This window comes from Schistocerca cancellata, chromosome 4 (genome assembly GCF_023864275.1).
Source record: "Schistocerca cancellata isolate TAMUIC-IGC-003103 chromosome 4, iqSchCanc2.1, whole genome shotgun sequence".
In the NCBI taxonomy this organism is placed as follows: domain Eukaryota; kingdom Metazoa; phylum Arthropoda; class Insecta; order Orthoptera; family Acrididae; genus Schistocerca; species Schistocerca cancellata.
This window is the reverse complement of record NC_064629.1, coordinates 400,896,867-400,910,097: the sequence shown is the minus strand read 5'-3', so window position 1 is coordinate 400,910,097 and position 13,231 is coordinate 400,896,867. Positions and strand designations below refer to the sequence as shown.

The 13,231-nt window shown below is 42.2% G+C and overlaps 1 pseudogene; it reads left to right on the top strand.

Moving 5' to 3' along the window:
* The first annotated feature begins 9,177 nt into the window (after nucleotides 1-9,177).
* Nucleotides 9,178-9,295, top strand: LOC126186022 (5S ribosomal RNA; annotated as a pseudogene).
* The last annotated feature ends 3,936 nt before the right edge of the window (nucleotides 9,296-13,231 follow it).

Below are 13,231 nucleotides of genomic sequence, written 5' to 3'. Positions count from 1 at the left end.
TTTCAGCGAGAGAGAGACGTAAAACCTATAGATATTATTGAATTAAAAGCCTTCATTGGTCTTCTGCTTTTGGCTGGTGTTAACAAAAGTAACAGACAAAGCTTAAAAGACCTGTGGGGAAGTGATAGGGATGGAATTGAAAAATTTCGTCTCGTTATGAACATAAAACGTTTCAAATTCATCATGCGGTGCCTTAGATTTGACAATCGTGTGACTCGCGATGAAAGGAGAAATTAGACAAGATAACAGCGATTTGGGAAATACTTTCTCTGTTTGTACAGAATTGCCAGAAAACCTACACCCTCGGAGAAAACGTTACAGTAGATGAGAAACTTGAAGGATTCCGTGGAAGGTGCAGTTTTCGCAATTCATACCTAGCAAACCAAACAAACGTGGAATTAAGATATATGCTCTTGTGGATTCCCGAGTATTTTATCTCTATAATCTGGAAATATACGCTGGGATGCAGCCAGAAGGATTGTACCACGTTAGCAATAAACCTTCAGATGTTGTTCTGCGACTATGTGAACCAATTTATCAGTCAGATCGAAATGTGCCAACAGACAATTGGTTTACTAGTATTGGTTTGATAGAAGAGCTAAGAAGAAAATAATCTTTCTTTTGTTGAGACGTTGAAGAAAAACAAGCGTGAGATTCCTTTGGAGTTTGCTACCAGTAAAGGCAGGGCTGTCCATAGTTCACTTTTTGGCTTCAAGAAAGGCTGTACTCTAGTCTCCTACGTTCCTAAAAAGGGGAAGTGTGTTATCTTGGCATCAAGTATGCATGAAGATAATTCAGTAGATGCTGACACTGGAGATAGACAGAAGCTATCCATTGTAACATTTTACAATAGCACCAATGGTGGATTCGACACTACGGATAAGTTGACCGCTTCATACAATGTAGCAAGAAATGTGTGCCGTTGGCCCATCGTCATATTTTTTGCAATGATCAATATGAGTGGAATCAATTCACAAGTAATTTACTATGGCAACAACGAGAATTTTATCCGAAGAAAAGGATTCCTGAAGCTACTCTCACATGCGTTAGTTCTAACTCACTTGGTTCGTAGATGCTTGGACACCTCAGCAATTCACAGAGATCTTCAACAGCGGCTACAACAATATAGGCCAACGTGTGAAGGAGAAGCAGAAGATACAAGCAGAAACGAAGAAAAAGGGACTGGGACGAGGAAAAGGTGTAATACCTGCACAGAAAAAAAGACTGACAAAATATTGTTGCAAAATGTGACAGAATCCTATCTGTTTGATAAACATTGAACCTTTTTGCTCTGAATGCGGAAAAATTACGCATTTGTTACGACAGTCAAAAAGTGACGATGAAACAAATGAATGAGTTGTAATATTATTGTTGTTCTGCTCCAGTGTCATAATAGCCCTTCAGTAAAGATAATTGTCATTTGTAATGTGTTTTATTAGTGAAATATAATAAAGAAGCAAATGAAAAAGCGACCTTTTCATCATTTGTTACCAAAGCCCAACATTGACGATAAGAAATCTGAATGATGAATATTTCTACTGCAGTAGTGCTCGCATGTCATCTTCGTCTTTCTTTAAATATATTTGGCACTTATAATATGTTTTGTTGAAAGGGTACAGTACCGCCCGACATTGAAAATAGGTACAACATACTTCATTATTTTTGTCAGAACAACACATTTTTTTTTGTAAAATAACTCAATTTCAATTAATACAGCGAAGCCGGATACCAGTGTAGGAATGAATGACAATTTATTTATTTAATTTATCATATGTGCACTCCCACAAAATAAATCCCTACATCCAGTTTGGTGAGATCTTTTGAAATGAATGAATGTATGGTCGTCTGCTAACCGCAGATAGTGAATGTGAATATATGATCATCTTTGAGTCGATCCTTTGGCCACCTTTGGTGGGACCAAAGAGATGAAATTTACCAGATCTTTGAGCGCCTGAAATGTGGCTGACCAATACGATAGCAAGGTGCTTCCCCCACCTCGACAGAAATGGGAGAGGACCTCGAGAATGGCCATGTTTCAGCACTCTGCCGCTGGATCTTGTGCTGTTAACACCTGTTTTAGTTGTGCGCCGTAATGACGAAAGAGTGGAGGCATGGTATGCATGTGGAATATTTAAGAGTAGTTTGAAATAATAATTTCTCTATTTCAGGAACTTTTGTGTGGAGAATTAAATGTCAGGCAGGTAATAATAATGGGATTGTAGTAATCTTCGGAAGTGACCAACGGTCACAAAGAAACCACGTGTAGCAATAAGTTGAAATACTTCCGAGTGCTTAAGTTAAGCTGAATTACTAGCGTGTGTACAATAAGTTGAAATATTTAAGAAATAGCGTGTGTACCATAAGTTGAAATATTTAAGAAATGGCGTGTGCAGGACTTGAAATTAGAGACGAGTACTTCCACGTGGTGAGTACTGTGTGAGTCTCAATCTGTGTATGAGACAAAGGATAAAGAGAAGTACTCGTCCATGGTATCAGTTGAGGACTCGCGTGTGTGATGAATACATTAATATTACTTTGCGTGTGACGCTAGATTCAAACTCTGTGAGAGAAGCAAGGTGAGTCGGCCGTCTATCCAGCAACGCCACATGGCTTGCATTGCACAGGAAGACGTGCATTTATCTCCAGAGTTCACAGTAGGAAAGTAGAATTACAAAGTGGGGCAGTGTCGTGTGAAACTGGGATCAATATTAATTGAAGTGTGAAAGCTGAAAGTGATAATGTTGTAACCATTCTCTGTGTAGTATTTCATATTGTAGTGTGTTGTATGTCATGTAATTTGGGTATGTGTGGTTTCCATGGGTGTGTAGCGAAGTAGTTTCAAAAGATTAGTGGGTTATGCTTGTTCCTTCTGTACCGCTCGGTTTGGAGGAAAGTTTCGTGATGGTGATTGTGAGAGTCGAAGTGTGAGGTATAATAAAAGATCCACCAACCTATCCAGAAAGTGCACTGTAGCGTTAAATAAATTACGAGACCATAATATAGAGATTCACTAATGTAAAGCCATGCCCACTGGGCGGAATTTCTCATATGTTATTGTTGTAGGTTATAGAATTTGTGTGTTTAGGTTAGGGAATTTATCGGAATAAATCAGATAGTGAAAGGAAAGAGATTGGTAGACTATTCCTTCGAATTGTATGTTGTCATAATGTCCCGAATTTATAATGTGTGCGCCATTCATATTCAGTGGGATGGCCACGTGTTAATAAAAGCCGTCAAATAAAAGACAAAAAGAAAATGTGGTACTGCCAGTGCGTAGTGTACAGTCAGAGTTCTGTAAATCACTGATAGTCAGATATGCGTTTCCGTTGCGTAGTAATCATATAGGAGGATAACTTGTAACTTAAGTGAGAGTACTAGAGCTAATATTACTCGATAACTAAGAATGAATCCACTCGCTTGGCAGACCACTCATCTTGCAGGCCTGACTGCTTGATGCCACAGTATGAGCAAGGCATGTGGGTGCCTCTCATTGTGAACAGAATTTAATAAATGATCACGTGAATAAACGGTGTGAACAATTTGATACACCGCGCCCGATCTCGCTGCAACGAACACCGGGCCCGACCGAAGGTTAAGAGATCCTAAGATCTGCTTCAGGGGGTAGTCAGACAGGGCCAAATTTTCATTTTCGCGTTCAGTATTTTCGGTTCCGCACATTCGTTTTTAGACCCGCCTGGAGTAGCATCATGGACAGTATTCGCCGTGCTGGCAGTCTGAGTCTGAGGTGTTCCAGATGTCCTCGCAATATCCGGGTGGGTACTTGTCGTACTGCAAAACGAGCCCTTTATCTGACCAAGTATACATTGCAAACACTTAGTACTCTCCAATCCGGAAACACACAGCTTGGACGCTGGAGAGTTCGAAGCTGAGATGGATGTGCATTGGGTTCCACATCAATAAACGCAACACGAGTAGCACATCGCACTGTCTACGTTACAAACGGGCTTCGAATTGTGTACTTCCTACATCAATGCAGAGCCTACATCGGTGGTGCTCAGCCTTACCCTTATGAGTTAATACGTGCGGTTATCTCTGAAGTATTTCAGTCCAGCTGTGGATTCGTGCAATAAGGTCCTCAGCTGACGTTACGTTTGTGCCATACCCCATACTCTTCATACCACCAGACAGAAAATAGTGGAGACGCCTCAGATGTGGCGACCGTGCTGGCCATGGAACTGGCCCACCTCTACCAAACCATTGATTGGGATATGTGACGGTGAGGTGATTCCGCACATCGATATCAAAGGATACTGGAGCTACATCGTGTCGCAGGCACGTGTTCATCCGAACATTTAGTGGCACTACATCGAATAGGGTAAGCAAAAGATTTGTATTTGAAGTAGATGGGGCCTGTTGGTCTGCTTGGCAGAATAGCGGCAGTCGCCGAGCCGAGAGGACGCGCAGCAAAGCAGCAGCAGCACTTGTGTGATAAACAGTAAATTAATTTAGTATGTGTTTTTTGATCACGTGCTTCTGCAAAGAAGTAAACTGTACGTGTGTATTTTACTGTGCACACTAGTGGTTAGAAAATTAATCGCAGTTTTTGTTTTCGCGTAAGTCTTGTGAATATCCTTGCGTAGGGTTGCTTCCTAGCGTAAATTTTCCGTGTAGAGAAATTTATTTCTGTTTGATAGCTTGCGGTCTCAGAGTCCAGTGAGAAATCTGCACACCAACTTTTAGTGTTCCTTTATTCTCCTTTGTTATATTTTTAAACTCAGTAGCGCCATTTGAGACCTTATATCTATATTATACACAGTACGACATGGTTAGGGACTGTGCTTGTTGTGAGCGGACACAAGGATAGTTGGCTGCTGTCCATAAACAGCTGGAAGCTGCGTTGGCTACCGTCGACAAGCTTCTAGCTAATGCTCGAAGCTGCGGTGACGTCGGGGCGCCAGTGACGAAACCTGCGACGCCTTTGGTGTCACTGGAATCCCCTGGTGGCCCGGACGTCACTGCGGCTTCCGATACGCAACATCTGACCTGTCTGTCCTCACTCCAGAGTGGGTCGCACACTGTGGTGGGTTCGCGTGTCACTGCGCGGAAGGCGAAAGAGGGAGCAGGCCTGTGTGGCTGGCTCCCTACGTCTTAGCAACAGGTACGAGGTGCTTCCCAGTGTTAATAGCAACTCCGAACCTGCACGGGATGCCTCTAGTGTTGGGCCAGCGGTCGATTTCCTGCCCAGTCCGAACAAGTACAGAGGGTTGGTATGCTACTCATTGCGAGCTCCAATGTTAGGCGGGCGATGAAGCCCCTCAGGGAAATAGCAGGCAAGGCGAGAAAGAATTCCAGTGTGCATTCGGTATGTTTGCCGGTAGGTGTCATCCGTGATATGGAGAAGGCCCTGCCGGCGGCTAACGAGCGCACTGGCTGCCACCGACTGCGTGTAGTGGCACGTGTCGGCGAGAATGACGCCTGCCGCTTGGTTTGTGAGCCATGCTCGGCTCCTTTCGGCGGCTGGCTGATTTGGTGAAGACAACTAGCAACGCACGCGGGGTGCAAGCTAAGCTGTCTAATTGTAGCATCGTACCCACCAGGGTTGATGGCGGTCCTCTGGTTTGGAGCAGAGTGGAAGGTCTAAACCAGAGGCTCAGACGGCTCTACGACGGTATCGGATGCGAATTTCTGTGCCTTCGCAATCGGGTGCAGAATTGTAGGGTTCCCCTTAGTAGGTCAGGAAGCGGCTACTAGGGTAGCATAGTACGTATGGCGTGCACATGTGACCTTTTTAGGTTAGAGGACCCTTCCGTTGGGCGAAAACACGATTTTCCTGTTAAATCAGCCACAGCTACCTCAGAGAATCTTGGTCCTCGCAGATCAGAGACAGAAAAGACTAATATGATTTTAGTAAACTGCAGGAGCATCCAAGGAAAGGTCCCAGAATAAGTGTCGATTATTAAAGGATATAATGCAAAGGCAGTGTTGGAAACAGAAAGCTGGTTGAAGCCAGACGTCAATGACAACAAAATCCTAAGTTCAGACTGGAATGCTTATCGTAAGGACAGGTTAGTCGCCAATGGTGACGATGTGTTTCTTGCGGTAAAAAATTCGATAAAACCTAGCGAGGTTATCACGGATTCCGAATGTGAATTAATCTAGGTGAAACTGAGTATCAAAGAACAGTCAAAAATGGTGATCGGATGCTTTTATAGACGACCTGAGTCAGGATCTGTTGTTGTAGAGCGCTTCAGACAGAGCCTGCAAAATATGATTAGTAATTTTCCTGATCATACCATTGTAATAGGGGGTGACTTGAACTTGCCAGAGGCAAGGAATCGTGTGGCATTGTTCTGGATGTCATGTCCGAAAATTACCTTGAGCAGATAGTCAGAGAACCAACTCCTGAGGGTAACGTCTTAGACCTCCTGGCAACAAACAGACCTGAACTTATCGAATCAGTTAATGTAGAGGAAGGTATCAGTGATCATAAGGCTGTGACAGCATCTATGATGACGGGTCCTACAAGGGATGTTAATAAAGATAGGTAGATATATTTGCTCAGCAAGGGTGACAGGATACAAATTTCAGAATATCTCAACAGTCAGCATGAAATATTCAGTGATGAGGACGAAAATGAGGAGAACAAATGGAAAAAATTCAAAGGCTTCGTTCAATATGCCCCAGACAAATACGTTTCGAGTAAGGTTTTAAGGGATGGGAAACATTCACCATGGTTTAATAGCCGTGTTAGAAAATTGCTGCGTAAACAAAGAGCACTTCATCTCAGATTCAAGAGAAGTAAAAACCTAGCTGACAAACAAAAGCTGAACGAAGCGAAAATGATCGTAAGGAGAGCAATGAGAGAAGCGTTCAATGATTTCGAAAGTAAGACGTTGTTAACCGACCTGAGTAAAAACCCTAAGATATTTTGGTCGTATGTAAAATCAATAAGTGGGTGAAAATCATCTGTTCATTCTCTCAGCTACCACACCGGCACCGAAACGGAAGATGACAGAGAGAAGGCCGAAATACTGAATACGGTATTCCAAAGATGTTTCACCGCGGAAGATCGTAACACTGACCCTCCTTTCAATTGTCGTGCGAACGTCGAAATGGAAGATATTGAGATAAGCGATCGCGGAATTGAAAAGCAGCTACAATCGCTTAGTAGTGGAAAGGCTTCATGACCAGATGAGATACCTATATGGTCCTATAAAGATAATGCGAAAGAACTTGCTCCCCTTCTAGTAGTAATTTATCGCAGATCGCTTGAGCAACGAAAGGTACCTAGCGATTGGAAGAAAGCGCAGGTAATTGCTGTTTTTAAGGGAGGCCGTAAGACAGATCCACACAATTATAGACCTATATCGTTGACATCAATCTGTTGCAGAATTATGGAACCTGTTTTATGCTCAAGAATTATGACGTTCTTCGAAAATGAACAGCTCTTCTATAAAAATCAACATGGATTCCGCATTCAGAGATCCTGCGAAACTCAGCTCGCTCCGTTCCTCCATGAGATGCACAGCGCAGTGGACAACAGCGCTCAAACTGATGCCGTGTTCTTTGATTTCAGTAAGGCATTTGCCACCGTCCCGCATTGCCGTTTAATGAAACAAATACGAGCTTAAAGAGTATCGGAGCAGACCTGCGATTCGATTCAAGACTTTCTTGTAGATAGAACTCAACACTTCGCTCTGAACGGAACTAAATTGACAGATGTAAAGGTAATATCTGGAGTACGACAGGGAAGTGCGATAGAACCGTTGCTGTTGACGATATATATAAATGATCTAGCAGAAAGCGTCGGATGCTCTTAAAGACTATTCGCAGATGATGCAGTTGTTTAGACCAATGTAGCAACGCTAGAAGATAGTAAGAATTTGGGGAACGACCTCCAGAGAATTGATGAATGGTGCAGACTCTGGCAGTTGCCCCTGAACGTAAATAAATGTAACATATTGCGTATTCACAGGAAAAGAAATCCACTACTGTACAGCTACACTATTGATGAGAAACAGCTGGAGAGTCCGCAGCTCGTGGTCGTGCGGTAGCGTTCTCGCTTCCCGCGCCCGGGTTCCCGGGCTCGATTCCCGGCGGGGTCAGGGATTTTCTCTGCCTCGTGATGACTGGGTGTTGTGTGATGTCCTTAGGTTGGTTAGGTTTAAGTAGTTCTAAGTTCTAGGGGACTGATGACCATAGATGTTAAGTCCCATAGTGCTCAGAGCCATTTGAACCATTTGAACAGCTGGAGACAGTGTCTGCCGTAAAATATCTAGGCGTAACTATCCAGAGCGACCTCAAGTGGAATGACCTTATAAAACAAATAGAGGAAAATGTAGACACAAGACTCAGATTCATGGGAAGAATCTTAAGGAAATGTAACTCATCCTCGAAAGAAGTGGCTTATAAGGCGCTTTTTCGCCCGATTCTTGAGTATTTTTCATCTATCTGGGATCCCTATCAGGTAGGACTGATAGAGGAGATAGAGGAGGTACAACGAAGAGCGCCGAGTTTCGTCACGGGATCGTTTAGCTGGCGAGAGAGCGTTATGGAGATGCTAAACAAACTCCACTGGCCAACGTTACAAGAGAGACGTTGTGCATCACGGAGAGATTTACTATTGAAATAGGGGGGGATAGCACTTTTCAGGAGGATTCAGACAACATATTACTGCCCCCCCCCCCCCCCCCCCCAAATACATCTCGCGTATTGACCACGAGAAGAAAATTCGAGAAATTAGAGCCAATACAGATGCTTACCGACAATCATTCTTCCCACGCACTATTCGTGAGTGGAACAGTTTTGTAGGGATCAGGTAGTTGTACCCAATGTACCGTCCGCCACACACCATTAGGTGACTTGCGGAGTACGATGTAGATGTTGAGGTAGATATTGCCCAGTGATATGGTCACAAATTATCCCGGCCCAGATGTTAATACCGACCTGTGTTAGTGGTTTTGAATCACCGGCGTACGCGGATATTCGTCCGTCCAAACACGCATTTTGTGTAAGTTTAATATGCCGTCTCTAGTAAACGTGCTTTCACCCATGAAGAGCACCAATCTCTGGAATTGTGGCTGGAGTATGCACTGCGCAAACTGTAATCCTCGTGCAATGGAAACTGGTAATTTGTGGCAAGTTCCTATGGAACCAACATGTTGAACATATTATTTTACCACGCATAATGCACTTTTAACGTTTTTATATAGAATAGGCAACGGCCTTGCTGCAGTGGATACATCGGTTCCCGTCAGATCACCGAAGTTAAGCGCTGTCGGGCGTGGCTGGCACTTGGGTGGGTGACCATCCGGGCCGCCATGCACTGTTACCATTTTTCGGGGTGCCCTCAGCCTCGTAATGCCAATTGAGGAGCTACTAGACCCAATAGCACCGGCTCCGGTCAAAGAAAACCATCATAACGACCGGTAGAGCGGTGTGCTGACCACACGCCCCTCCTATCCGCATCCTCAGCTGACGATGATACGGCGGTCGGATGGTTCCGGTGGGCCACTTGTGGCCTGAAGACAGAGTGCTTCTATGTAATATATATTTTTTTTCATTCTTCATTTTAAATGTAGGTCACTAATTCAAGTTGAAGACTAGATGGAAAGAAGGGATTAAGTCCAAATCTCACTAAAATGAGTTAGTGGTATGATTATGAAGTTCATCAGATGTATTTTCAGTTGGGTGAACTTCAATGATTGTGATGGGTGTAGTCATGGAGTTGTAGCCGGACAGAAAGAGAGAAGTCTAGCAGGTGAGGATTTCTGAGCTCTATTGATTTTTGTCTGCTTGTATGGAAGTCTCATTGTTGACGTTGTTAAATGCAATGTCATTGTTGATCTTTTTTATGTATTGTCGAAACTAACTCGGAGCAGATTTGACATTTGCTTCTTTGCTTTGTCCTGTGGTGGAACTGAATTTCGTGCCGTGATTTGTGCTAGCACAGAGCAGCCTTGACAATCGCTTGAGCGCTCTGTGATGTGGTAGATAGAATTGAATTTCATGTAAAATGCAACTCAGGTCGGTGTTTCAACTGGTGATGGAATATACAGAGTCAAGCTGCAGTGATAAGTGTAGAAAAGGACAGAACTATGGTAGACAATCTGAAGTATCCAAAAAGCTAAGAACATTGTCACATGAGATGGGAGAGCATTGTAACTGCAAGGAGAGTTGTACTGATTTGTTAACTTATGCAGAGAAATCTACATTAATATCTAATTTCAATTTGCTGAAGGACTGAAATGAGCATAGTTGTCACCTGACAGGACTGATTTCTGTTGACATTGTACAACGCCGAAGGCCTCTCAGAGATGAGACAGTAGCTACCATGCGTGATTATACATTTCTCACGAGGGACAATAATCTGACAGAATTGTCTGTTTGTCAAACGGCCTGCATGGTATTTCAAAGGAAAGATTAGAAACTACCAGGAATTCCTTAAAAATGAAGGCATTTCGCCAGTTGATAAAGGGAAACACGGAAACCAAGTTCATAAACTTTTAACAGAAACAGAGCAAAACATCTGCGCTCACATCAGGCCATTTAAAGGACGGTCCAGTTATTACAGCATAAATAAAACACAGAAACTGTATTTGCCTGAAGAACTCACAAACAAGAACATATTCAAGATGTTTCAAGAGACATATTCTGCTTGTTACGGATCATGTGTAACTTATTGTAAAATATTTAATACAAAATTTAATATCTCATTCGGTTTCCCTCGATCTGATACATGCAGTACTTGTGATAAGTTTTCTGTAACTTTCAAAGCTCTAGAGGCACATCTTACTCTTCAACAGATGGAAAAGAAAGATCAGATGTTCAAAGTAATATTAAGAGAGAGAAGATTGTATATGAACTGAACCGCCTAAAGCTGATGCATTCTGTCAGCTTAAAAGACAATCTCGACAGAGAAGCAGAAAATTACAAACACAGAATCTATGTACAGGGATTTCCAACGAAATCTTCCATGTCCAAACATCATCACCAACATTGTCTATTATAAGCGACATCTTTCTCTGTATCTATTTAACATACATCGACTCTCAAACAGCAATGCAGTGTTTAATGTTCATCCTGAAACTACAGGGAAGAGAGTTTCGAATGACGTAGTTTCTTTCCTGCATCATTATGTTACTTCGTTTCTGGAAGCTGAGGCTAAAAATTTGGAAATCTTCTGTGACTTATGTGATGGTCAAAACAAAAACTACGCCCATTTCAGGTTCACCCATTATCTGTCCATGATGCAAAGCGATCTGAATCAATTCGTGTTATATTCATACCTGGAACGTGACAAAGACATGGGCCTCATCAGACATAAAACAAAAGCTGTGCTCCCAGAGACCTGGAGAGACATAATTAAAGATGCGCCTGCGAAACCCACTCCTTTTCAGGTTGTTGAAGTTGATGGCTCAATAACACGTGACTGGACTGATTTCTTGCAACCAAGATACCGACCAAACCGTGCATTCCCATTGCAAATTATGAAGGAGATGAATATAGAACGTCACCATCCATGGCTTATCATGCATCGTGACACTTACAACAGATCTTGAATCACAGCAGTTGTTACTACCCCTGCTGGACGAACGGAAGAGGAACCAGAACTTACAGAAGGAGAGGTTTTGTTCCCTTCACCCTGTTACGAAGGTAGGCTGGTAAAGACTTTAGTCACAGTAATTAAGTGAAACTTGATCATATCAGTGTGAGAAATAGCAAGTCCTGCTTTATTACAACAAACCCATTGAGATACTATGCTAACAAGAGCTCGCATGTCCAATGTTTCAGGACTGCTACCTATCACCAAGGAAAAGTATCGGGATCTGCAAGAACTGAAGGTATTCTGTGACACGCAGACCCTAGAGTACTATACAAATATTTCCTTCCGGCAGTGAATTTACAAACACGTTTTGTGTTATTTGTTTGTAATAAGGAAAACGTAAGAAATGAAGACTGTGGGTTATAAAAACTGCGATTTATGCTGATAACTGAAATTACTTCCTAGTAACTATATTTTGAATGTATGTGTTGTAATCATTTATTGAATAATTGTTGGTAGTTGATTACCAGATAATTTAAGGATACAAAAGTTGGGAGATGGGCTTATAAATCATTATTATTTACATGAGTTCATTTAAAATAAAAACAGAATATTGATAAACAGTATTGTTCCTAAAACCTGATTAGCCATGAACATCCTATACATTAATGACTAGACTCAAAGATGAATAGATCTTTGTCAAGGGAGTTGCAGAGATGTTTAATAGTGAAGTATCATCGCAATATAACAATACATTCTGACTTTTACAATCTAAGCAGTGCATTATACAAAGAAATTATAAAATAGACATTCAGATAAAAAGACATACAGGATCCAATTTGTAATAATATTTTTTCCACTTTTAAGGAATCCTAAAGAAAAGGTCGTTGAAAGTACTGTATAAATTACAAAAGCATATTTCAGTAACCAATGGTACTGCAACGTTTTAAACATTACAATTGCTCTCCTGAAAAACCTATAAAATGGACTTAACCCCATCTTTCCGTGTGGTCTTCAATTGTGAACTGCCGGGATAGTGGCCCGCGTTCTTCTTCCCGTCAACAGATGGCATTACTTTTGCCACTCTGGTTTACCAGTTTGCTTCCTACTTCCATTCCGCTACTCGATGCTCTGCGCTCGTTTGTAGCACACCGCGTCTTGCACTCGTCCACCGCAGCGCTGGAGGTCACAGCACCAAATGTGTCCTGGTATTCTTTACATACTTGTTTACCCATTCAGTCGTTCGTAGTACTGTCTGGTGTCACTTTGGCATTGACTTTGGTTTCACAGCACCTACCCTGACCGGTGGTTTTTGAATGTGTTTAAATGTTTTATGGATTTTTTTGTTTTTATGTGTATAGCCTCGTGTAAAAAATTATTTCCCGTCTCTTGCTATTTTCAGTACTGCACCTGAAGATGGGCGTATAAGATCCCGAAAACGGTCGTGTGTTAAAAGAAAAATACAACTGTAGCGATATTTTCAGCCTCTGGTATACTTAACTTAGTTTTGCTAATTTGATTGTTTAGTTATTTAAAAGTCTGGCAAATAAGCTACATGTTTTAACGTTTTATTTTTGTGGGGGTTCACAGCCTCAATGAGTTCTGTAAATGAAAACGTGGTCCAGGTAGACTATATAACACAGCCTACCTGGAACATGTCATTCACTAAGCTACATGTAATGTAAAGCAGTTTTCTGTTCCCTTCGGCGTTGATTTCTGAGAGTT